The sequence below is a fragment of the Thalassophryne amazonica genome, chromosome 1 (genome assembly GCF_902500255.1).
Source record: "Thalassophryne amazonica chromosome 1, fThaAma1.1, whole genome shotgun sequence".
Taxonomy (NCBI): Eukaryota; Metazoa; Chordata; class Actinopteri; order Batrachoidiformes; family Batrachoididae; genus Thalassophryne; species Thalassophryne amazonica.
The window spans coordinates 67,793,519-67,821,326 of NC_047103.1; the positions used below are offsets into that span (position 1 = coordinate 67,793,519).

General features: G+C 40.9%; 1 protein-coding gene and 2 long non-coding RNA genes across 4 annotated transcripts in view; 2 read left to right on the forward strand and 1 right to left on the reverse strand.

Moving 5' to 3' along the window:
* Positions 1-27,808, forward strand: part of LOC117511416 (guanine nucleotide exchange factor VAV3-like) — a 397,959-nt gene that overhangs the window by 98,442 nt on the left and 271,709 nt on the right. The gene's annotated exons all lie outside the window — the stretch shown is intronic.
* On the reverse strand, positions 5,151-19,595 carry LOC117511504. The gene is made up of 3 exons (XR_004560950.1): positions 19,571-19,595; positions 18,440-18,442; positions 5,151-5,295 (listed from the first exon to the last, which is right to left on the reverse strand). It is a non-coding gene; the product is annotated as an uncharacterized LOC117511504 (long non-coding RNA).
* Positions 6,646-27,505, forward strand: LOC117511518. The gene is made up of 5 exons (XR_004560952.1): positions 6,646-6,909; positions 10,452-10,454; positions 14,696-14,701; positions 20,957-20,963; positions 27,495-27,505. It is a non-coding gene; the product is annotated as an uncharacterized LOC117511518 (long non-coding RNA).

The window sequence follows — 27,808 nt, forward strand, 5'->3', positions numbered from 1 at the left end:
TGCTCACAATGGAAATAATCAGCTCATGTCAAAGATACCCTGTTAGCATCACATTGCTATCAAAAACCACGTCTGTCCAGAGCCCAGTTTTCACAGACTGTATTCATGTGCGCACGCACAGCCTGACTGAGGAGTTTGCTGACTGCTGGCGATTACAGTCAGGGAAAACTCAGAAACTCGTGACAACGTGAAAAAAAAAAAATTACCTGGTAAAACAGAGAGGGAACACCCTAAATTTGAAAATCTGCATGATGGCACTAAGACCCAACTAGATACTGCAGCGCAAGTGTTCCACTGCTTAGGGAGAACCCTGCACATGATTTTTTTTTTCAGTGCTCCTTCAGGTATTTCTTCTTTTTTTTTGTAATATTCATCTTAAATGTTGATGCTCTGGTGGCCAATCAGTTAGTGTGCCTGCTTCCAAAGTTGAAGGTTCCTGGTTCAAGGTCACCCCTGTCCATTCTCCACGATGCGTCAGTAACAGCATCTGGTGTAAAACCTGTGCCACATCAACATGTACACCCATTTCGGATCTGCTGTAGGAACCCCGAAGGGAGTAGCTGAAAGAACTTTGGCTTAAACGTTGTTAGAAAAATTCTCTTTTTGATAATGTTATACAATGGAAGGATTTAAAGAACAATGAAAATATGTAGATGAAGAAAGTGAGGCATGGAGCAACAACTTCTTTGCTGTCCAATCTGTTGTATTGTTTGTGGGAAATGAAGATTGTATGACTGTATGACCATATGATTGATGATAGTCTAGGTTTTCATTTCCGTTTTTATATACATATACCCTTTATCTATCTACCTATTTATATTTTTACAAACAAGCACTGTACAGACGGCACCCATAACATAAAGTTTTTCTGATTCTGATTCTGATGTTAGATGCTGAGAAAACACTGACAGCAGTGTCAGTATAGTGAAGCAGAAAGCTCCAGCTGTCTCCATCACTGCCAGATGGGTACACCACGTGTCTTATGACAGCTACTTACTGGTATTTAAAATGCACTTGCATTGTGAGTGTGTCTGCAAGAATTGACTCATTTCAAGTCTCAGTGGCAGCAAAACACAGGAAGAGGAAACAGTTGCCACAGAACCCCTGTGGAGTTGTTGCTCTTTGTTGATGAGGATTTCAATTCAATTTCAGTTTATTTTCATTTATATAGCACCAAATCATAACAAGGTTGCCTCAAGGTGTTTCAAAAAAGTAAGATCTATCCTTACCAACCCCCAGAGCAGCTGTGGTAAGGAAAAACTCCCTCTGAGGGAGAAACCTCAAGCAGACCAGACTCAAAGGGGCGACCCTCTGCTTGGGCCATGCTACAAACACAAATCACAAACATTTCACAAAACTAACATACAGGAAATGTTGCCGGTGCACAGGACGGTTTCCGGAACACAACCACACCCATCTCTGGATGGAGCCCCACCTCACACAGAGAGAAAAGAAAAAAAGCAGAATCAAGCATCAGAAAGACAACAAATACAGTGTAACTTGTCACCATTAAGTAACAAGAAAAACAGAAGAAATACTAAGGTGAATACCGGCCACTAGCCCTAAGCGTCACTAAAAGACCCAGAATTTAGATAAAGTCAAGGCCGCGGCACGCTCCGTTTCCTAATAAAATGAATTAAAAGAGTAAAAAGCATAGAATCGGAGTACACGGAAAGTTTGTGTGCCGCGCAGTCCAGTTGGATCATCTGCACACGACGTGCCACAGGACGGTGCCTGATGTGGGATATTTTTATGCCGTGGTGGATGAGGCATTTGTGAGCCGATGTTGTCAGCACACGGAGGAGCCATGGCGAGAGGGACTTCACCACAGGCTGCAGACAAACACCTGAGGCCGTACTGGAGGTGAGTTTACATTTTATTTATGCTGTCATGGGCTAACGAAGCAGTTCCACCATCATTCCTCTGACAGAGTTTGATGGTAAACATGTCATAATATGTGTATTGTGGGGGTGACACCCCGTTCAGCTGTGCTGTGGGTGCACTGAGACAATGATGCATTGACTCGCAGTGACAGATGCTTTTGATTTGATTGTGCAATGTTCATGTCCACTTCACATGATGGATGCATGCCACATACATGTTCCATATTGACATTTACCTTGCACTCCCTGAACATGATCCAGTGGAGGTGAACATATGCACGTATGTGGCACAAGTGGGACATGTCGGTAGGATTTGACGTGCCCAATCCATTATGGGATTACAGTGAGATTGCGCTCAGGCTGCACATAGATTGCTCTTTGATGGGTGTCCCACCTGAACTGCACCTCCAGTGTTTTGCATGCATGCAAAACATTCAAGGCAGCCACGCGAATTGGCCTGGTCATGTCGACTGCTCTGAGACAGCTTTCCGACATTTTCAGACTGCATCTTGACACTTTTCGAATGTAGGTTCATTCTTCATTTGGACGCCATTCGGCCTCATTCTTGCTCTGTGTGACGGGGGTCTGAGCAAGACAGAGGCAGAGGTGTCAAATCCAGCTTAAGAAAGTAATAACCCTCCCGTGTGTTGCTTCTACCTGTGCACCTAAAACAGGTGATCTCAATAATTAGCTCATCCATCTGCCTGAAGAGCTGAACTAATTACAATCAGTTGGTTTATTGGGAACATGGAACAAATATGTGGCTGGTCTTTAACTTTCTGAAGCTGGATTTGACACCTCTGGACAGAGGTCACTCAAGAGTAAAACAGGCAGATATGAGGGGCTGTCAGAATTAAAGATCACAATATGCAGGTTGAAAAATGGTATAGCAAATATTCAGGTTCTGCTACTAACCTATAAAATTGTTCACGGACTGGCACCTCCCTACTTAGCTGACCTAATTAAACCCTACGTACCGGCCTGGGCTCTGTGTTCTCAGGGTGCAGGACTACTTTGTGTCCCTAAGGTGAATAAAAAGTCTGCGGGTCACAAAGCTTTCTCTTATCGTGCCCCTGTTGTGACAATGATCTACCTGCATCAATAAAACAGTCAGATTCTGTAGAGACTTTCAAGTCCAGACTTAAGACGCACTTATTTTCCCTTTCGTATGACTAGCATACTGGCATAGTATGTTTCTGTGCTGTTTACCTTTTAAGTTAATTTTATTAGAAAATGGAGCAGGCCGTGGCCTCAACTTTATCTCAAGTCTGGGTCTTTTAGTGAAGCTTAGGGCTAGTGGCCAGTGGCCTCCATTCTCACAAATCTGTCTAAATCTGTGTTGGTGAGCACTTCTCCTTTGCCGAGATAATCCAGCCCACCTCACAGGTGTGACATATCAAGATGCTGATTAGACAGCATGATTATTGCACAGGTGTGCCTTAGGCTGGCCACAGTAAAAGGCCACTCCAAAAGTGCTCACTAACAGATTTAGACAGATTTGTGAACGTTTTGAGAGAAATAGGTCTTTTGTGTATAAAGAAAATGTTTTAGATCTTTGAGTTCAGCTCATGAAAAATGGGAGCAAAAGCAAAAGTGTTGCATTTATATATTTGTTCAGTGTACATTTGCTGGCCAACCTCGGAAAATTCATGCAAAAAAAGTACACCTCTATGGCAGTATGCACGTAATGCACGTACACTTGATTGGTACGTAACAATGTTTTAATTTGACGTGTTGCAAAAAAGTGAAGTGATCCTTTGGTTATGTTACTGCATGCATACGACATAATTAAACTGTGTTAATCTTACAAAGCTCTATTCTTTAGGCTCAGACTGAATTAAATTACATGCAGAGGACCCTTTTCACATCTAATTAAAATTCTGCCAGTCATCCAGGCCTTATAATTTAAACATCAGCATTTTGCTGGTCTGTCATAAACAGTTTTTATTGGCTTACTGGCTTTTATTGGCTTTTGTGGATGCCTGCGGTCACTGTATATGTGGATGTGTTACACCTCCATACCAGTTCAAAGACAGATTCCCATTGAGTGTGTTTCACATAAAAGCTGCAGATTTTCCCGCTGCAATAAAAAGAGTCTCCAGGGCATAGAAACCAAGGATAATATAGTAGAATAAAAATAAAACCTTTTTTTGTAATAGTAGCACTTTGGAACAATCATTTACATGGCTTCACTTGCACTCAAGGTTGGCACTGCTCCTTTATTGATCGGCAGCAGAAATATTTTGAGCTAAGTGATTCTCCTTGATGGCCTCTTAATGCAACAACTTTCTGTCACAGGATGTTGCTAGGAATTGAGGTTACCTGGCTGTGCAGACATGCCAGATATTTGTAGGCCACCGCTGAGACTGGCCCAGTCAGAGATGTGAAGCGAAGTCACCGTGGTCAGGATCAAAGACATCAAGGAATGAAGTGCAGGTCTACAAACAGCCAATCTCCTCTCACTGGCCTACTTTCTGACAGGTTTTCCTTGTGTACAGTAGAGTACATTTTACTTCCTCACACTACCCGGTGAACAACATTTTTCTTATTGTAACTACAGTAAGTTATAGGGAAGATATTTGCATTAGCAAATTAGTTTGCTTCGCTTGTGGTTCGTGGTTAGTGTGTGGTATAGCCACATTATATAAAAAAAATCATTACAGGTCAGGTCAAACACAGAATGGTTTCTTCAGTAATAATGTGCCTGACTTTTCCGCAATGACTTGCTGAGTTCCACAAGGGTCCGTCCTGGGTTCATTACTGTTTTAGCTCTATTATTGTACATTAGCTAAGAGATTAAGGTTCACTGTTATGCTGATGATATGTGTGAATATATATATATATATATATATATATAGAGAGAGAGAGAGAGAGAGAGAGAGAGAGAGAGAGAGAGAATATGTATATATTCACACACAAACACAGTGGGTAAAATAATTATTGAACATGCTACTGTTTCTCTCAGTAAATATATTTTTGAAGGTGCTATTGACATGAAATTTTCTCCAGATGCCGGAAACAACCCATGTAATCCATACATGCAAATAAACCAAAATACATAACTACAGAAATTAAGTTATGTGTAATAAAATGGAATGTAACTGGGAAGAAGTATTGAACACGCTTAATGAAGTTTATTTAATACTTTGTAGAAAAGGCTTTGTTGGTAAGGACAGCTTCAAGATGCCTGTATCGAGACACTAGTTGCATGTATTGCTCAGGTACTGTGGCATACATGGGGGGGAGCAGTCGCTCCCCCACCCCTCGTGGCCCAGTTGTTGAAAAACGTGTGCTAAACTGCTGTCTTGGGAGCCAAAGCGTGTGCTAAACTGCCTTCAAGTGCCCTCTTGAGAGCCAAAACGTGTGCTGAAGTGGCCTTTTGGGAGGCAAAAACATGTGCTAAAGTGCCCTCCTGGTTGGCAAAATACATTAAATTGCCCTCTTGGGTGGAAAAAACAATCAACTGGCCTCTTCTAAGTTCTATTATTAGATAGGGATGCCTATTGCATGAGGAGCTGCCTCACTACGTCTTGTGGAAATAGCTTTTCAGAACTAGCAAGTAAAGCTAAAGTTGGGTTAGCGTTGCATATCAAGGTTTCCGCCAGGTTTAAGTTGACTACCCACCAGGCTAAGCATCTGGGATTATTTTTAAAAATGTCCTCTTGAAAATGCCTTTTAAACTTCAGCTTGCAAGTTAAACTTGAAAGACAGAAAGTTAATGGAAAGCAAGTTAAAGACAAAAAGTCTTGTTAGTAATGCTATTGAGTAGGCAAGCGGCTAATGCTAGCAGCTAGTTGAGAGGGAGAGTTGAGAGGAAGAGAGGGACCAGTGTGATGATCTGCTACATAGAACAGAGCTGGGTGAGCATTATAAACTGTGAATATAGCTCTAGTGTTTATTATGATACACTTTGCAAAAAATAGATAATGCAGTCATTTGTGCAAAGCAGATTTCCTGAATTTTGTGAAGGCTAGATACATTTAGGCTAGCTAATTTTAGAGACATGAATGAGCCGCAATTTATTCCATGGAACAGTAAATGTAATTTCTGTTTTGAGAAATGAGCCAAAACAATGAAGAAAAACTGTCATGCTGCTATCAGTCTACACCGGTCCACTGGCCACCGTTAAAATGCATTTGCCCAAACAATTTTTTGGGGGTAAACCCTGCATATTTTATGATTACAGATTCAGAATGCCCAGGAAAGAAAGAAAATTGAAAGTTCTTAAAAAGCAGCTGGAAACTGCTGCAAAAGGCAGTTTGTCTTTGAAACACTGGATCCAAGGAAACAAAGGAGGAGATCATGAGAGCCAGTTTGGATTATCACACAGAATTTGATGCTGTCATGATTAAGAATGCTTAATTTGAACAGAAAAATGGTTCTTGTGGTTTAATTTACCAACATTTGAATTGACCAACCATAGACCTTTCTCCTCTAATCAAGCCAAGATTGCTAAGTAGTGCTGTACGGCATTGGCCTACTATAGTAACAATTATGCTCTCCTATCTTTATTAAAACATTGCACTGATCCAGCACATGTTCACAAGCACAGCATAGATCACTCTAACAGATTTGTTGAGTTTTGTTGCTCCATTGGACCTTGTCAGCCACTTGACAGTTTCCCAAAAAACTGAGGGGCGTTCATTCCACAGGGAGTGGTATCAAGACAATCCCTGGCTAGAATATTCTGTGGAAAGTGATTCCATGTTTTGTTTTAGTTGCTGACTTCTCACAAAACAGCAAAAGTATGAAAGTAGCTTGGAGAACAGTGGGAGTTGACAATTGGAAAGAAGGTACAGAAAAAGTTAAGGAGCATAAAAACAGAAGCACATATGGTAAGCATGGTAAGGTGGAGCAACTTTAAGCAGATACCACTGGAAGAAGCTTTCAGAAGGGCAGATATGGAAGGCCAAGCCAGAAGAGAGGAAGAATGACAACGAAACAGGGAGCTAATGAGAAGACTGATAGACATTACACTCTATCTTGTGTAACAAAATGGAGCATTCAGGGGTCAGAATGAAGGAATGTAAATGACAGAATCTGTTGATTATGACCGACACTAACAGAACTTAACGTCTTACTGAAAAATGCCAGGCCAGGTCTAGGAGTATGAGCTGATACTATGCATCACCGTGTGTGCAACATGATGGAACTGTCGCGGGTCCTGGTTGGCAATCACCCAGACACACAGCAGGTCTATCTCCAACTCTTGAACATTGTCATCTGCCGCTAGGTGGAACATGGGTGCCCTTTTTCAATTAATGTTGTACTCAACACTGCCATATAGCCAGTATGTCCAAGCTAAGAGCCCCTAAAAAATGGAACTATAAAAGCACTGAGCCCAAATTTTCTCAAAATCAAATCACTTTGCCATTGACTGACCCTCTGTCTTTCCACCACTTGTGGTCCAAATCAGATCAGAAATCTTTAAGATAATATGTTCACTCACTGACAAACATATTGGGCCAAAAACGTGGTACTGTGTTTTTATATAAGATTTCTCAATATTGCAATGGAACGCCCATCAAACTGAACAATTTCAAACTGAACAAACTGGCAATAAAATTGACTCACTGTAGTTTTCACCAGTGATAACATGGAAATAAGACAGGGTGGCAACATTTCAGAGAGAGAGAGAGAGAGAGAGAGAGAGAGAGAGAGAGAGAAGCAAAAGCAGACTCCACAGCCTTATGGCTCTTTAACAGTTCAAGGTTCAAGGTTACTTTATTTGTACCAAAAGGTAAATTTGGTTTGGCAGTGAGTCACTCCATTCATAACAATCACATAACACATAAATACCGATAAAAAATACCATAAGTATAATAAAAATAAAAATACAATGAGCAGTGCAAGTACAGGCCAATAGCATGGCACCCAGAAGAAAGTCACAATGCGTGTGCCATCTCAATGCAAAATAGCAGATAAATTAATTAAATATACATTCAAAGTCATCTGTTAAGAACACTAATAGCAGCAGGAATAAAAGTGCTCTTGTAGCACTTTGTTCTGCAGGAAGGAGTTTTATACCTCCGTCCTGAAGGGAGCAGTTCAGACTGATCAAAAAGAGGATGTGAGGCGTCCTTTAGAACTGCCTCAACCAATCTCTGGACCTGCCTCATGTACAGAGAGGTTGGATACAGCTGAGACTCTCCTCACGTTTGCATATTGTCTCAGTGAGACAATATGCAAACAAACAACAGTCTCTTTGAAAAATCAAAAAAACCACAAAGAGATTACAGGTTTGAGTGGTATGGTATGTCAGCAAACAAGAAGTAATCAGTCAAACTGGGAAGAGAAGGTTGATCATAAAGGTGATAGGTGGTTTTACGAGCTGTGAACCGGGTCTGTGACAATCTGAAACTACCAGTAAAAGAAACAGGGCTGACAAAAGTACTGTTTGTCCCAAGTAGACCTAAATAAAGTCTTGTTCCTGTAGTTATCTCCAACAGCCAATAGTAATACCCTTTTAATATTCTTTCCTTCTGATGTCCCAAGGATCAGATGAAGGTTAAAAAAAGGTCAGAATAGGACTCTGACTTTACCTCTTGGTCAGTTGGCAGTAGTAATGGCTGAAATCACCTCAGCAACAGTCTCGTTCTACTTGTTTTCAGTACTATACCATTTGTAAAAAATTACTTATCTTTGGGGTTTAATGCTGTTTTTGAGGGTTTGTTTTTTCAGTAGGAATGTAGATACTTGATAGTGTACTGATACCAATACACCTGTATTGATTTAGGTAACGTATTGATATTAGGTATGTATTGGTATCATTACTTACCCAAGATCAGTACGGTGTCTTAATATCAGTGTGTTACCCAGTACCTATTCAGTGTATTATTCTTGGGTAACAGACTTGCCTCATCAAACCCTTTTAATGGCAATGGCTAGATGTGAATAATCCACATTGCCAGTTTAGTTTATTGACCCATGCTATTGTAATTGCTACAACACAACTATTACAACAAAACATTTAATGTGGCTTAACTAACAAGTACTGGACTTCAAAAATGCACCAGCCAAGGCCCAATGTTGTTTAGAGATACAGAGTTAAGCTATAATTTTGCATCTTCCTTACAAATTCATGTATGAGGTGCATTTAGAACATAGAACGTGAATTGCCTGCAGTCACTGTTCTCTTCCAGATGGGCAGCCATGTGCTGAAATAGACAAATGTTAAGATTCTGCATATTTATTGGCTGTGTTCATCCCATTATCACCCTGCTGCAAGGCGACGTTCCTTTGGGCACCTGCTGGCTGCAGCTGTAAGAAGAGGAACGAAGGATTTTTGTATTCAACAAGTGTCATTTCTGTCTTTGACACAGTTTTTAAAACTTTAAGTCTTTCATGAAGTGCCAGAGGCAACATCTGTCATGTCTCTAATGTATGTGAGGGAACTGTGCCGACTGGGATTTCACAAAGATGCTTATGTTGTTTTGATGTTTGAGAGACTTTCTTCCCCATGTTTTATAGCAGCCCAGTAGAAAACATGCACAAGACTCTAGATTTGTCAGTGATGCTTTTTCCAAATGCACAAATTTGCAGCTCTGAGGGGGTTGATGTCTTTTTGTCAATATTGCTTCCCAGAGGTGGAGGTGGAGAAGGTGAATTGCTGTCATTCAAAGTGTGGGTGATGCTAAATTCGAATTATAATCCCATTACATTTTTTCGGCAAATCTGATTGATTAATCGTGTGAGATTCTAGACCATAAAATTTTGCGTGGATGGTGGCAAAATATTAAAACCGTTTCACATTTGATGTGTTACTCCTCACCCTGTCCGGAGCACTGCTCCCGAAACGGATTAATTTAAGATAACATACAAAAGTATTCATGTGGATTCTGCTCACAGAATTTCAAGTTTGGCATGAAGATGCTTCTACGGTAAGGTTTGACGAGCCGATCACATCCTTAATTGAACTATATTATTATCCTGATTAAGATGTAGCCTTCAGTGGTGGACACGGATCGTGCAAACGTTGGAATTAGATTAGAATGGGAATAACCCCCTTGTGTCTGATGATTTGCTGGATTACGGTCACAAATAGCCGTTTTACTCAATTTGCGACTGTAAAATCCAGCATTAACGTCCGCAAATCATCAGGCACAACAGAGTTATAACCCTAATTTCTCACTTGTATACTAAAAATGCTAAAACAACCAGCTAACCATTCATTCATTCATTCATTTTCTAACCTCACTTATTACAGTTAAGCATCATGGGGAACATCAAACCTACAAAAAGAAAAAAAATCTTGCAACATAGAGACCGTTTCTACTGCAGGAAGTCATAGGCCATTTTAGAGGGTCAGATACCTTACTGCATGTCTCTACTCCAGGGACTGCCCAATAAAGGTGATATTTGGGCACTTGAGCTAGGTCTGTGCTTTGGTGAAGGAACTTCTAAAGCCCCTTTCACACCGGACCTGCGTCGAGTTGCTTCCTGTGGTGTCATGACGACGCAGGAGTTTCTGCGGCAGGTGCGCGCAGCAGGGGGCAGAGACGAGGTGAGGACACAGCCTGCAGGTTCTCTGCACAGAGAAGTCAGAGTGCACAGTTTGGCTGCAGACAGACAGTGCACTCTGATTTTTCTTCTAGTTTATATTTGTTCTTGTGGTGAGCTGCAGGTCTGCGCTCTGAGTTCTATTATAGTTTATCTTTCCTCCTTTGACTGCGAGATGCACATGCGCGCGAACGAACCATCAGTGAGCAAATGTGGAGATGTCTGGAGTTCTACTTGATGTGGACATGTCCTGTCTCTGGCAGTCAGTCTGTGAGTAGGATTTATGTCCTTTTTTGTCCTTTTTTAACACCGTGATGAGAGAGTTTGAGGGAAGAACAAGGAACTAACTCCCTGCAGCCAGACAGTTTTTTTTTTCTTTCTTTCAATTGTTCACATGTGCGCACGTGAACGAATCATCCGTGAGTGGACTGGAGATGTCCGGACTTTTTACTGGATGTGAACATGTCCTGTCACTGGCAATCAGTCTGTGAGCAGGATTTTTATGGATTTTATTTAAACACTTTTGTGAGAGAAGAGCGAGGAGGTACAGCTGCAATCAGCATTTTTTTTTCCCTGTGCTGTTTTTTGAGCGTGTAGTTTTACTGCATTGTGTACATGGTATAAAAACAATCCTGCATGATTTATAATTCGGGAACAGTGGAACACAACAGGAATCATAAATTGGCATCGGGTAACGTTGTCTTGTGAGGGTGTGGCTTCCAGTCATGCTGAGTACCGTCATGTTGCTCTGACTTGAAACCACTTAATTTGTGCGTCTAGCACAGACTTTTTGGCGTCCGATTTGCTTCGTCCTTTGTGTCACTCACGCTGTTGGGGCATTGAGCTGCATCATCTCTGCACTAGGTTGCTTCCACATGGCATCTTCATGATGACGCACAAAGCAACTGGAAGCAGCCCCAGTGTGAAAGGGGCTTAAGCAGCCCTGAAAAACCATTGTAGGTGGCTATCGCTGATTGGTTGTTAACTTACACAGCAGAAGCCAACAACAACAACAAATGCCATGCCAGAGTAGCGAAAAGAGAGCAAGAGCAGAACAGACAAAAAAAATATGAATAGCAAAGGGTTAGCCAGATGAGGCGGTACAGGAGTTGTTGGCTTTCTTCTCAATAGATGAGGATTCAAGTCCTCGCAGAGGAATGAGAAAATGTACATTTGTGCTAATACTATTACGTCAGTGGATATGTAGCTGCATGGGTCCAGTTGGTCTTCACTGCAATGAGCACACAACAGCTGAGAAGGCCAATTACAGGTCAACTTCCTGTAGTGGAAATGTGAGCAGCCAGGGCTAGTATTTGCAGTGCAATACTACATTGGTAAACTTGGTGGAAGGCCTGACATAAAATTATGATAAAAGATTTATTTTCAACAGTACTGATATACAAATCTGACTTTGGGCATGTCAAAGTATATAGCAAATACATTTTGTCTTGTATAATCAATCAAACAAAATCCCTAAGGTCACCCCAGTTATGCATATTTCTGCATTGGTGAAACAAGAAGCTCCCTAAATTCACTGTAGTTTTCTGAACTGGATGACCTCATGAAATAAATAGTAAGATCATCTGATATTGGAGTTAGTTGTAGGTTGTCTCAAAATTTAGTCATTATGAGCCAAAATATGAGTTTGCACACATTGTCCCCATGACCAAATTAATATGTAAATGAGGATACTGTTGTGATTGTTCCTTGCCTCTGGGACTACTCTTGTGCCATGTTTGGTAACTTTGGCATTGGAGATATAGTGGCAGATTTTCAAGTGGACGCATGTACGGTTTGTGCATCTGCTACAGTGGAACTAAAGCTCACAGTCAGTTTGTTTCACTTCCAGGATTTTCCTTATCAGTACCTCAAAAGTATCTTATTTGGAAACCAGCCAAATGCATAAATGTATATGAAAAACATTTGTCATCAGAATAAAGGATAGCTGTTGCCAATGCATAGTCACCAACAGTTATCAAACAGATTCATAATTGTTGTCTTTTGGCTGCCCCTGTGTCTTCAGTGTTGCCACTGTGGCTCCTGTATAGATCTGCATTGAGGGCCCCTTCATACATAGTACGAATAAGTTCAAATCAGGGCGAATCACGGTGGAACAGCTTGTATGAGCGAACCATGAAAACATCGAGCTGACGGGCAGGCGTGAACAACGGTTTTGTGCACGTGACGGTGTCGTGCACGAACGTGCACAAAACCGTCGCAGCGGGAACACAGTGTCAGCAGCTGGAGCATGTGTAACCACATCACGCAGCGGCTATGAAAAAAAAAATACGAGGGCTGTCCGTAAAGTATAGGTCCTTTTTATTTTTTTCAAAAACTATATGGATTTCATTCATATGTTTTTACGTCAGACATGCTTGAACCCTCGTGCGCATGCGTGAGTTTTTCCACGCCTGTCGGTGACGTCATTCGCCTGTGAGCACTCCTTGTGGGAGAGTCGTCAGCCCCTCGTCGGATTTCCTTTGTCTGAGAAGTTGCTGAGAGACTGGCGCTTTGTTTGATCAAAATCTTTTCTAAACCTGTGAGACACATCGAAGTGGACACGGTTCGAAAAATTAAGCTGGTTTTCAGTGAAAATTTTAACAGCTGATGAGAGATTTTGAGGTGATTCTGTCGCTTTAAGGACTTTTCACGGTGCGAGACGTCGCGCAGCGCTCTCAGGCGGCATCATCAGCCTGTTTCAAGCTTAAAACCTCCACATTTCAGGCTCTATTGATCCAGGACGTCGTGAGAGAACAGAGACGTTTCAGAAGAAGTCGGTTTCAGCATTTTATCCAGATATTCCACTGTTAAAGGAGATTTTTTTAATGAAAGACGTGCGGACGGGTCCGCGCGTCGGCACAGGAAAAACACCTCCGTGTTGATAACCATTTGTTAAAATCCAGTTGGCTTTTGATGGCTTTCAGTGGAGTGAGTATATGAGAAATTGTTTATCAGCTGGAGATGTTCCAACTTGTCCTTAAGGCTTCCAGCAGAGGTGTTTTTCCTGTGACGGAGCGTCGCGGCGGCTGCGAGCCGACGCTGCAATCTGCCCGCACGTCTTTCATTAAAAAAATCTCCTTTAACAGTGGAATATCCGGATAAAATGCTGAAACCGACTTCTTCTGAAACTTCTCTGTTCTCTCACGATGTCCTGGATCAACAGAGCCTGAAATGTGGAGGTTTTAAGCTTGAAACAGGCTGATGACGCTGCCTGAGAGCGCTGCGCGACATCTCGCACCGTGCAAAGTCCTTAAAGCGACAGAATCACCTCAAAATCTCTCATCACCTGTTAAAATTTTCACTGAAAACCAGCTTAATTTTTTAAACCATGTCCACTTCGATGTGTCTCACAGGTTTAGAAAAAATTTTGATCAAACAAAGCGCCAGTCTCTCAGCAACTTCTCAGACAAAGGAATTCTGACGAGGGGCTGGACGACTCCTCCCACGAGGGTTCAAGCATGTCTGACGTAAAAACATATGAATGAAATCCATATAGTTTTTGAAAAACATAAAAAGGACCTATACTTTACGGACAGCCCTCGTACATGCCACCCACGTGATTCGAACCTGCAATTTACAAAAGCTCTGATAGTCAGCCAGAAACTTTACGAGTGCACTACCATCACTGTCCTGTAAATGGTGTGGAAAATGCCTGAAATCAACAAGGAGATAGACGTATTTAAAAAAAATAAACCACACACCATTAAAACAAAACACAGCATTTTATTGACTACCTCTTATCAAGCGGACAATACAAGTATGAACTGTCAGTTCCTTTGTAGATGACTCGTGGTCACAGATGTACAGTCATGAAATCACATGAATGAAGCAGGGCACTCTTATCATGTCCACATCTACTGGTCCAGTGTGTCCAGCCGGCCCCGTGCGCATGTCCGGCCCAACACGCATGTCTTGTGGATGGCACGCCACAGACAGACACCACACCATGTGGAACAGAGCTCCCATGGGTGAAATGACATTCAGCTCGCCTGCTGCGTGTTATGATCTGACGGTCCGTATCACCTGGGACAGACTGTCAATGTGTGCACCGTGCGCTCGTTCACTTGCTGCAGCCTTTCGCAACAGTGATATATGTTTTTATGTATGTCCGCGTGAGGACAGCAAGGAGAAACACACACTCGTGTCACAGTAAGTAAGTTCATATCCGTCCAAACATGGGACGTGTTCTCCAGCTGGGACGTCCAGAACCAGAGATCTCAACAGCTGTGGCTGTCGGCGGCCACACCCCTTATCCGTCCAGCGCACACACCAATGTGTCACTCTGTTTCTGTGTTATGTGAGCTGTCAGTGAGTCTCTGGTCAGCAGCTGACTTGCACCTTGCTGTGCTGTGTGCGCTCAGCCTTGCCTGTCCGGCCCCCATGTAATCATGTCTGTGCAGCATACATATAAGCATTTCATGTAAGTGTACCCCCCCCCGCATGTGTGGGTGAGCACGACACACGCACACACATGCGATACACATGCAGGCCACATGTGTGTTGCTTTTTGCAAAGCCACACTTGTGGGGGCACTTAGACATATTTCACATCCAGCTCAGTCATCGTCTACTGAATGTTTTCATGCTAACAGCGGGAATGGCTACACATTTTCTAAGTGCCAAGCGAGTGGTGTTAGATGTTCGTATGGGTCACCTGGAATTTGGCCAACACCTGCCGTGAGAGGGATCAAATGGGCTCTCACAGGGCACACTCTGTCTTTTAGCTGAGGAAGCTTCTGTGATTTGAAGCGAAACGTCCTCGCGTCAAGCAACCCAGTCTAGTCGAAGATTCAAGCTTCTCTACTAGGGCTCTTACTAGGGCTCTCACAGGGCACACTCTGTCTTTCAGTCGCTGTTGTGCGCAAATAGTTGTAGCGACACATGTACGAGGTGTTGGAGGCAGCTCCGATTTTTCACGATTGGCATGCAATTCCTTCTTTGTGCGCTAGTCGACTTAAATCCTGTTATGTGTGAAGGGGCCCTGAGATTTGGCACAAGTTGTACACCAGATATTGTTCCTGACACAACTCCAGTTTTACCTAGAGAAACAAAGCTGGCCCCTGGTCTTCCTAAGAGGTTGACCATCCAAGTACTAACCAGGACACACTCTACTTAGCTTCTGAGATTTGACAGGCTCAGGCTTAACACAGAGCAGACTGGCTGCATCAAATACACAAACAATTAATCATGATTATTAATTTTTTAAGTTCTTAATTGTTCTTAATTGATATACACTGCACCCAGCACTTCACTTTTTCTACATTTTATGTTACAGCCTTATTCCAAAATGGAGTAAATCATTTTTTCCCTCAAAATTCTACTCACAACACCCCATAATGACAACGTAAAAATTGTTTTTTTTTTTTTTTTGCAAATTATTAAATATGAAAAACTAAGAAATCACATGTATATAACTATTTACAGCCTTTTCTCAATACTTTGCTGGTGCACCTTTGGCAGCAGTTACAGCCTCACATTTTCTTGAATATGATGCCACAAACTTGGCGCACCTATCTTTTGCCCATTCTTCTGCAGCACCTCTCAAGCTCCATCAGGTTGGATGGGGAGCGTCCGTGCACAGCCATTTTCAGATCTCTCCAGAGATGTTTAATCAGATTCAGGTTTGGGTTCTGGCTGGGCCACTTAAGAACATTAACAGAGTTGTCCTGAAGCCACTCCTTTGATATCTTGCCTGTGTGCTTAGGGTCATTGTCCTGCTGAAAGATGAACCGTCGCCCCACTCGGAGGTCACGAGTGCTCTGGAGCAGGTTTTCATCCAGGATGTCTCGTACATTGCTGCATTCATCTTTCCCTCAATCCTGACTAGTCTCCCAGTTCCTGCTGCTGAAAAACATCCCCACAGCAGGGAAGGTGCCTGTTTCCTCCAAACATGACGCCTGGCATTCATGCCAACGAGTTCAATCTTTGTCTCATCAGACCAGAGAATTTTGTTTCTCACAGTCTGAGAGTCCTTCAGGTGCCTTTTGGCAAACTCCAGGTGGGCTACCATGTGCATTTTACTAAGGAGTGGCTTTCATTTGGCCACTCTACCATACAGGCCTGATTGGTGGATTGCTGCGGAGATGGTTGTCCTTTTGGAAGGTTCTACTGTCTCCACAAAGGAATGCTGGAGCTCTGACAGAGTGACCATTGGGTTTTTGGTCACCTCCCTGATTAAGGTCCTTCTCTCGTGACCGCTCAGTTTAGACGGGCGGCCAGCTCTAGGAAGTGTCCTGGTGGATTCAAACGTCTTCCATTTATGGTTGATGGAGGCCACTTCAAAGCAGCAGAAATGTTTCTGTACCCTCCCTTTGATTTGTGCCTCGAGACGATCCTGTCTCGGGGGAGGTGAGGACAGGAGTGTAAATCTAGAGTCTTCGTGTTTGGTTTGTGCTCTGGCATGTAGTATTAATTGTGGGCCCTGATATGTAGACAGGTGTGTGTTTTTCCGTATCATGTCCAGTCAACTGACTTTAACCCAGGTGGACTCCAATTAAGATGTAAAAACATCTCAAGGATGATCAGTGGATATAGGATGCGCCTGAGCTCAAATTTTGAGTTTCATGGCAAAGGCTGTGAATATTTATGTACGAGGACTGTTAGAAAAGTATCGGACCTTTTTATTTTTTGCAAAAACCGTATGGATTTGAATCACGTGTTGATTGCATCAGCCAAGCTTGAACCTTCGTGCGCATGCGTGAGTTTTTTCACGCCTGTCGGTTGCGTCATTCGCCTGTGAGCAGGCTTTGTGTGAACAGTGGTCCACCCCTCTTGTCGGATTTTTATTGCTAATAAATGTCTGAATGACTTGGAGCTTTGCTGCATCAATTTTTTCCAGAAACTGTGAGAGACCTCCAGGTGGACACCATTCGGAACATTCAGATGGCTTTCAGGGACCATTTTATGGGATTACACAGATTAAGGAGTGCTCCAGCCAGACCGCCCACAGCGTCTGAGAGCGCTGCTCAGTTCCCACCTATGGCCTTTCGGTGTGGAGTTTGTGTGTTTGCGTGTTCTCCCCGTGTCTCCGGGTGCTCCGACTGCCTCCCACATCCAAAGACACACAGGTTAGGTGGGTTGGAAACTTCACATTGTCCGTAGGTGTCCCTGCTGGTGTGTATGTGTATGTGGCCCTGTGGCAGACTGGCGCCCTGTCCAGGGTGTACCCCGCCTCGCTCTTTATGACTGCTGGGATAGGGTCCAGCAAATTGCGACCCTTAATTGGACTAAGCGGTTGAAGTTGAGTGTGTGTGTGTGTGTGTGTGTGTGTGTGTGTGTGTGTGTGTGTGTGTGTGTGTGTGTGTGTAAAAAACATGACCATATTTATCCACACTTGTAAAAGATGATAATAATGAAACAATCTAGAATCCACAGCCACCACCAAAACTTAAATTGTTAAGTTTGATTTTTTTTTATATCGAGTCATCCTGGGACAGCACAGTGGAATAGTGGTTAGCACTGTTGCCTCACAGCAAAAAGGCCATGGGTTTGATTCCCACCTGTGGCCTTTCTGTGTGGAGTTTGCATGTTCTCCCCGTTTGCGTGGGTTCCCTCCGGGTGCTCCGGCTTCCTCCCACATCCAAAGACACGCAGGTTCCGTGGATTGGAAACTTTAAATTGCACTGTATACACAGCATAACTGTGTTCTCTCACCTGTAAAACCGTCTCGACATGTTTGAACTCCGGTTCATAAACAAACCGCAACGCATGAAAATTCAGTAAGGTATATCTTATATATTATATTCCAATTGTAAGGTGGAACTATGCCAGTATATAAAGGTATACCTAAATATCTAAAAATGAAGAGTAAAATAGGAGAGTAGAAAAGAGTAGAGTAGAGCAACTTAGGTGCCTGGTCTTGAGAACCAGGGATGGTAGGTTAGAAAGCTTGCATGTCCACTTTCCCACCGCATCGTCACTTTTCTTTGCATTTTCACTTTGTTTGCATGTAATTTGCCCAATATCTCAGAGTGTGTGCCATGTTTTTGTCCATGGAAGTAGAGAAATTACGTCATATGCTTCTTATTTTACCCAGTTTTAGAAGTGTTTATTTCTCACTAGCTTTTACATAATATATGACAAAGAGATTATATTTACACACAAATGCAACAGAGTTTGTAGCTAGCTAGACCAGCCACTGACGTCATTGTGCCACTCTACTCTGATTGGCTATCACCCCTGCCCCACCAAAAAAAACCCTAAAACAAAACAAAACCAACAGAACAGATTGAAACAGAATGTGACTTTTTAACCTCTTAAAATAGGTCAAGGTTAGCCATCTTTGAACTTGTCCAAGGTCTGTGTCCCAAGAATGTTCCCTGTGAATTTGAAGACTGTGGCAGTAATAGGATTGGACTTATGCTGAGCACAGACAGATGGACAGACGGACGGACGCAAAGTTTTTCCAATAACCAATGGCCATATTTGTTGACCTCGGGTAAAATCCAGTAAGATAGTTTCCTAACCAAAAAAATACCAAAGTGGCATCCACAATTTTAAATACTTTTGGGAATTCATTTACTTTTCAGGCTTTTAATGTCTGCAAACAGTAATACAGATGACATTATATTTATCTGTTTTCTGTGGTGATTTGGATTTACACTGCAGTCTGAGTGCTTGTGTGTTGCAGCAATATCATTTGGAGTCGAAGGCGATAAAATGCCTGACATGTAAACCACTGATAAATACTGCTGCAGTATGTGACAAGATAGATAACTCTGTCCTTGTCTCATCTTTGTTTACCTGCACTTAGTGGTTGTAAATCAAACTCAGCATGGTACAGTAAAACCTCCCAAAGATGCTGTAAGGATGGATTTGCTGAAAGTTATATTCTGTTGAATCTTTTTTTTTTTTGAGAATTTATTTCAGTGATTATACTACAACTACCAATTTGCAATCAACTTGGGGGGGGGGGGGGGGGGGGGTAATACATTATGCAAAGCTTCTATAATGAGTTGAAACGGCATGTGATTCCAAAATGTTTTTAGAACCTTAGACCTCAACAGTTTTAAGACCAAGAACTCAACCCTTTTATTTCCTGTTAATTGTGTAATTTTTTTAATGTTAATTTCAATTTCAAATTATTTAGGTTTATATAGCACCAAATCTCAACAAAGCTGCCTCAAGGCACTTCACACAAGTAAGGTCTAACCTTACCAACCCCTAGCATAGAGCAAGCACACAGGTGACAGTGGTAAGGAAAAACACCCTCTGATGATATTGAAGAAGAAACCTCAAGCAGACCAGACTCACAGGGGTGACCCACTGCTTAGGCCACTCTAACAGTTACACTGTTTTTGCAAAATTTTACCAAACAGAAGAAACAGAAAACACGAAATCAAGTGAATACCATTCCTTTCCCTACCCAGTTGGTACGCAGGGTAAAAACAGCAACAAGAGTAAAATACAAAATTAAATCTAGATTACACCATTCATGATCATGTTTTATTCTAATAAATATATACTTTAGTGTAAGCTATACCATATTTTCTGGAGTATAAGTTGCACTTGCCAAAAAATGCCCCTTGAAGAGGATAAACTCATATACAAGTTGCATTAGAGTATAAGTTGCACCTTTTTCTGTGTTGTGAGCTCTTTACTTTGGAATTTTTTTGCATTGTTGTAGTGCATTTTTTATTACTGGCATTTATTCTTTTATTATTGGAGTTTATTTTGTTTAGTGCTTTCATTCTTGGGAAGTTTTCTATATAAATAGTCATTATAATTGCTGTTATTAATAACAAACATGGATTTTTGTAAGTTGCACCAGAGTCGTAGGGCCTCCTAAAATATAAAAGAAAAAAAACAAAACGATTTGTACTCTGGCATATGTAGACTGTATATGTTTACTGACACGGTTTGCACTGCAGTCACCTTTGTTAATAATTAATTTGTGTCAAATGCATTATGTAAAGTTCAACTTATGTGCATAAAAGTTGTCATAATGCTTTGACAGTAGTTCTTTCTTAATGTACAGTATTGCTGAGCTTGTTACCACTTCCATATTACCCAGTTCTTTCATTCATTTTCTGAACCTGCTCAAAGGGAATGGGGCTGTAACCTATCCCAGTAGTCATTGGGCAAAAGGCGGGGGTGCACCCTGAACGCTTTCAAACCCAAGACCCTTTTTTTGTTAACTTTCACTTTTGATACTCTGTTTGCTTCTTACCCTGTGTGCTGCTATACAGTGTTGCTGGGACCTCAGTTTCCCTGAGGGAGTCTTCCCAAGGAATGAATAAAGTTCTATCTAATCTAATCTAATCTAATCTAAGCAACAGTGAAAACCAAGGAGCCATCACGCTGCCCTGTTTAACTTTACAGTTTTAATTACTCTGCTAAACTCACCCAAACCTCCTGCATGAATTCTGTTTCATATTTGCAGAAGTACTAAGCATGTATCCACAGGTACCTCTTACCTTGCAGCATCCATATTTAATCTGTCAGCATGCAGTATTACAATATAGCTGATCATTACAGACAGTTGTGACAGTTTAATAATGATTTATTATAATCAAGACAATTTTATAATTACATAATCATAATTACCCTCACTGGCATTAACAGCCTTTGGAATAGAACAAAGGTCCAAATTTTAAGGGTCCTGAGGCCTCATTTTTAACCATTGCACATGCACAGACTGGGACCCAAAAGATGTGCATGACAATTTTAGCATATCCGTTGTGATTTATTAAAAGACTAGACGGCAAAATGTTTGCATATGCATGCAAACTTTGACACATCAGTACAAACATTTTGGAGAGGGTTAAAATGCGAGTGGCAACATTATACCTAAAATGATGTTGTATATGAGTGAGCCATAACTTGGACATTTAATTCCGCTGAATAACACGCATCACATTAGCACTGTTTGATGTGATAGTGGGCCATAATTAATCTAGAGTGATTTTTCAACAGTGAATATATAACACTTCTTACATCAAGCCACACTTTTAATATTTCATCAGCACTGTTTTTAGCTGCAGCTGTTGAAATGTCATATTAGTGGTTACATGACTGGACTTTCACCATCATTTAGACAAGGTCCTGACTGCTGTACTGGCATAAAACACATTTTTAACATATAACACAATTTTTTATTCAATGCGAGCTCACATCATTTTCACCACTAAAATTTTTTGAGGAGAGATAGATCAGGTGTTACTGTTTCCACATACGCTGAAAAATGATTACAGCTGCTGCTGATCAGTATTTCAGACACACATTGTAACTGTTCTCTGGACTCTGTAACATGCAGAGAGAAATATTTTGTTAATAATGCTGATAAAAAAATACAGTATGCATTCATTTTGTATGTTACTAGTTTACTGGCGGTGGCATTAACTTGCATACAACGTGTGTGATTGAGAGTGAGAACTTTGCTTGCAGGTGTGTGCACGAAGGGTTTTGTAAGTCTGATTTTTGTTTTCCTGTGCCACTTTTGCCTTTTGTTCAAATGTATACTTTTAGTTTGTTTTATAAATGCTTCTTCCAGACTTACTGTTTTGTTGTGAGACCTGGACATGAACCAGTGACTTGAAGCGACCGCTGATGTTTGCCATATGAGGTCTCTGCAGAATCCGTTAAAACATTTAGTCATTAATGGTGGACATTCAAGAGGGAACCCTGAAATTAATTTATTCCATTCTTAAATTTTATTCACACTGGAGGTGTAACTACTAAGTTGACATCAAACTATAGATGTTAATAATTAGAATACCCAGCTATAAAACTGTACATTTAAAAACCTTTCTTCCAGATTCCACAATGAGACCAGCAAGAAAGCCGAACAGTTGTCTTAAAAACACAGAACTGTGCCCTGTTTTTAATTTTATGATTACATAGAGTAAGATTGGTCTCATATATATAATTGATTATGTAATTAAACCTTTAACTTATATCTGTAACTTGTCATGAAAAACTGGGAGGTTTCCTTCCAAATGAAAATAAAAAATTCTGGAAAAAGTATTCATTAAGAGGTTGGATGATTTTATATCCAAACATCAGATACTAAATGAGCAGCAATATGGATTTAGGAAAAATCGTACCACTTCACTGGTGGTAATTGACTTTGTGGAACATATCACAAATGCAATTGGAAACAAACAGTACACTGTAATGAGTATGGGTAATGGGTACATTTAGATTTAACATAATTTATATGCATTTTCCAGCTTAAATAACGTCGTGATGTAATGGGTGTGATGGGTACATTTCCGGGCACGTCCCATTGGGAAGACCCAGGACACGCTGGAGGGACTATGTCTCTTGGCTGGCTTGGGAACGCCTTTGGGTCTCACAGCGTCCATAAACAATGGCTAGCGAGGATGTGGATGGCATTGATCCAGCGAGTTTACAGACGATTATGATGATGACACGTTGTCCAAAGTTGAGAGGGTTATCTAGAGAAGGTGTAGCACCTGTGATGGACTTCTGCCGTGCCCCAGTGTTGTCTTGTCCATACTTCATGAGGTTTGTTTACATTGTGCCCTGAACTGGAACTCTGCTGAAACTGACCTCTTGCAAGAGTCACAGATCGCGAGATGCCGCGAGATTAACAACTGTGAAACAGCGAATTGCGGTATTGGCAGTGTTAGCATTCTAACTCAATAATAGATTGATTACAGTATTTTTGTCTTGAGTGAAGTTGAACCCTAAAACATGTAAAACTAGCTGGGGTACCCGGCGCTGCCCGGGTTAACCTGTTTTAGACATAAGCCAAATGTGCCAATCATTTTAATCAAAACAATTGCCCAACATTTGTTTTTGTAATGCTGATGTCTTATAAATATAATAGTTAATGGGCTAAAGTTTGTCCAGCAGAACTATAAGAGGTGGACTCCCCAAACTAAGTGGAAATACTTGGTTGAAAGATAAACACATTTGAAGTCCTTCATGCAGACTTTGTTTTGCAGTCAAATTTATAACAAAATTACACGCAAATGGTAGATAACAGTAAATGTAAATATCAATTAATCAAAATTGAGGTAGTGGTGTATTTCACTATTTTTACATTGCAATTTTGCAAACATAAAATTAATGTATTCAGACAGGAAGGCAAACTGGGTTGTACAGGACAGTCAGGTGCTTGACAGTTGAGAACATAAAGTAGCTGAAGAAAGAGGATTAAATAAACAGAGATGGCCAACACATATACAGGGCTGGAAATATGAATCTGCCTGGTCATAGCCAGCTATTTGGGGGGTAATTTTCAGTTAAACTTTTAAAAAAATGGTAGCAGCTTGTTCCCCATGTTATGAGGATTCAGAATATATATAGTTTTTCGGGCTACATATTATAGTTTGGGAGTTTATCACAGACAGACAGACATAGCCCTTTATTTATATAGATTTTGATGTATATAGATAGAGCCCAGGTTGAAAAATCCTGGCGTTCCCTTGTAACACAACAACAGAGTAAATTTGACAGTATTTTGTACTGGACAATATGTACTCACTGCAATGTTAATTTAACACCGTAAGATTTACTGTGTAGCTGCTTGAAATACTTTAAAACAGAGTTTACATTTTAAAATGAAGCAGGCCTTGTAGAGACTTCTTTCCCTCTGTTTGGTTTATTTCATCTTCAGTTAACTGCAGGGTCGTGTTTCAGTATGGAGAGAATGAGGGCGTCATTTCAAAGCGATGAAACAATGGAGATTGTGTTGTAGATTGGTTCTGGAGTGGGTGGATAGATGAGGTTATGTCTTTAACTTCACTGCCAGCAGGATTCCAATGACAATAACAGCAGTGACCCTGATTGTAAGACGCTCTGTGGTGCCTCAACACCATCTCCAAGGAGACAGTTCTCCTCAGTCACCGGCAGGTGAATTTAGACATCTTGCACACATGCATATTCAATTTGAAGTGTGATAGTTTGAAATAATTACAGTGAGAGACTAATCTTCAGCATCATCAGCAGCGTCGACATAAATCTCTTTACTTACTGATAGCGGTAACAGATTTAGCTATTTACTGTCAGTTTTGGTGTTAGTATAAATCTATTTAAATGAATGGGCTGTTAAAGCACTTTTTAGAAAAGTGTCCAATTAATTCTTGTGACTTACGTCATCACTGTAGCTTTGGATTTGCGGAGATGACTGCATGATGTATATGCATTGTTCATGTATGACAATAAAGGCCGTTCTATGTCTTGTGTATGTATTTCTGATCCACAAATAAGAAGCTTTCTTCTTAGTGCATAGCCGACCCAAGAGCAAAAGACTAAGGGCCCTATTTTGACAGCAGGTGCAGAATGCATGCCAGCAAATATTTTGAGGCGTGTCCACCATTTTAGGGCTGAAAGATTTCTCAAATTTTTCACCAGAATTGCGACTTTAACTAATGCAATTGCAAAACTGCAAAGGCTGTGATTATTTTTACAATGTTTCTCTGCATATATTTAAGAGAAGTTGACTGCACTGTAGAGTATATCATGGAAGTAGCTACCGAGGTGAACTAATCTGCTTTGTGCGTTTAATGCAGTGCTTCATAACTCATCAATGATACTTTTCATTAGTACATAGTAAAATCACCAGTGTTAAATTAACACTGACAGTGAACATATGGTCCCACTCTGACCAGAGTAAGACCATATTTCAATTCAAGTTTACTGCCACTGGTAGCACAATGTGACCATCCTGTTGTTAAGCTCTGACGTAACGCATCATGTGATAAAACTGTTTCAGGGTCCAAACAAAACAATGTCGACAATTGTAGTGGAAGCTCAACATACGAGTTTTTTGAAATACTAGCTGTCGCTCAGTCCATATTTTTGTTTGGAAACATATTTTTGTCTGAAAACTTGCTAAAACAAATATTCCAAATGATCCGTGCTTGCTATGTTTAACTTGTGTGGAATTTAATAAACACAAACTGAAAAGAGGACAAACAGTGTTGTAAAGGACAATAAACAGGACGTTAAAGTGCAAACTTCACTTTCCCCCCGAACGACATGAACAGGAAGCGATCACAGCTCACAAAACTCCCAATGAAAATAACGGAGAAACGACCTGAGCTTCTGGCATTTTTACATAAAACAAACGCAATAACAACGTCTAAAAACCCATTTAATATATCCAGGAGAGTTTTAGGCACAATATACAAATAGTTTTATGTTGCGATGTTAATGCTGTTGTCCGTGCAACGGTTTAAGTGCAGCCTGATCAGAGCATCTCAGTGCAGTTCTCAATGTTAATGACAGCACGCCTTTTTTGTTTGGACCCGGAAGTTGAAAATCACATGATGCGTTACATCACACTTAACAACCGGACAAGCTATTTAGAGAAGTCAATGTTTAACATGAACCAGCAAAATTTCACATGGACGGGATGTTCGCTGAATAGTAGCACTGCCTACGATGATTTTAAATCTGTTTGGGTTTGCATAAATGACAGCATCTCATAAGACATCACTCTGTACAAACTTTAAAATTGACAAAATATTGAATATGGTCTGGCATAATGTTCAAAGTGTGTTCAAAGGTCTTCAGAAGAACCACTTACTGACCTGTAACTTCACCCAACATGAACGACAATTGGTCTAATCCAATTCAAAAATGTTTAATAATAAAAGGGAGTTCACATTTACACTCCAATATACCCGGTAAAAAAAAAAAGGTTTCTGTTTAATTAGATTAAAGCTTCTGTATGTAGGTTTTGGAAATGGCTGCAAATGCTTTGTCCATCCAATATTAATGTTTTTTTTTATATTTTTAAACATTATTTATGACCTGTGACATGCAATTTAACAAAATATGAAATTTGCATCATATTTAATTAATTTCAACTTGAATGTCACAAGTTCTCTCTCTCACAATAGATTAAATATTGCAAATCGTGAATTATGAATTTTATTTTATTACACTTCACATAGGTCCATTAATGTCTGAGAAGGAGCATTACATGAAGAAAAAGGCCCATTACATCAGGCCCTGAGGGGCCATTAGCCCAAACCATCCTTTTCAAATATGAACAACAGACAGTCATGTTCACCAGCCAGAAGTGTTGTGCTCCTCACCTCCCGGGCATGCTCACCAATCAGAAGACACACACGCATGCACGCTTTTATTTTTACACACCCGCAAACAGAGGCGGTGGCGGAAAACATCAAACACACTATCCTTCTCACTCATGGTATCGGCAACATGGCACTTAACTAAACTGACTAAACCAGTTGAACTACAAAAAACGCAATAAATCAGTAACATGTACAACACTGTTAAACGAACATAAACCATAATAACAACATTTAAAACCCCAAACTCCCATGTTTCATTGCAGCACAATGTCCATTGTTCACTGTTGTTAGCTAATATCGCTAATTTCTCCAAAAATGTTAGTCATATCAACTTTCTGTTTTTGCAGCGTTCATTCTTTACCCAAAAATAGATAAGCATAACAAACGGCAAATGTCAGCTCTTCCCAGTTTCTCCATGATCAAAGCCATGCACATGCACTCATACACGCACACAGAGGCCACTTGGCTATTATAATATAGCTGTTCCACGAAATGCTTTGCATGGACATAGTGAATAAGTGAAGCTTGACTTCATGAATGCGAATTTTTTTTGTCCCCAAAATCATTCAGTGCTACTGCCATTCTAATGCCATTTATGCAGTGCAGAAGCTCAGCACAAACCAGGACCCTGTGCATAAAGGGGCTGGATTACATGTCCACATTATTCATGGGGTTTGTTGTGTCCATGTTGTGGGCATACCATCACTTCAACACATCAATCAGTAGCATACAACTTTGAATTTACATAGGAGCGAAAGTTCTAATTTCTTGTTAGGAAGTGGGCTCTTTGGGAAGTGAGTAGTTTTTGAGCGAGGGAATGTTTTTGCATGCAAGATAAGCCTGCACGCAGAATGGAAGCAACAGTTGCATTTAGAATTTTTGCCTGGTTAAGCTTTGTGCTCTCTATACGAATATATATACATATGAGAGTTTTGCCAATGTAGAGTTTAAATTTGGATTTTGGTCATCTATGGTGTAATGCTTTCTGGTTCCAGACAATACAGACCAACACACCCACGGATGCAAAAATAAGCAGTAGTGGACATTCTGTTTAACCCTTACAGCCTGAAAGGTATTTTCTCAATTTGACCATACCTTAGGAAATTCCCTTTCAAGGTCATTGTTTTTAGTATAATGCCCATGGGTTGCATGTCAAAATGTTGAGAACAGTCAGCTTCCTGAAACTGAGACCTATATTTATCGAGAACACTGTGTAAAAATATGATGTTGCAATAGAAATTTCATGAAAAGTTTACTAGGGAGCATTAGAGCATCATTCGGGCTCTCAAGGCTAAAGAAGGTGAGGTGGCACATGAAAATGACAACTGTGTTGGATAGACAGTAGCAATAACACATGCACTGTGTTGTGCGCTGCTTTGTGCAGGTGCAGTATAGGGGTCAAAGTGTTCAAAGA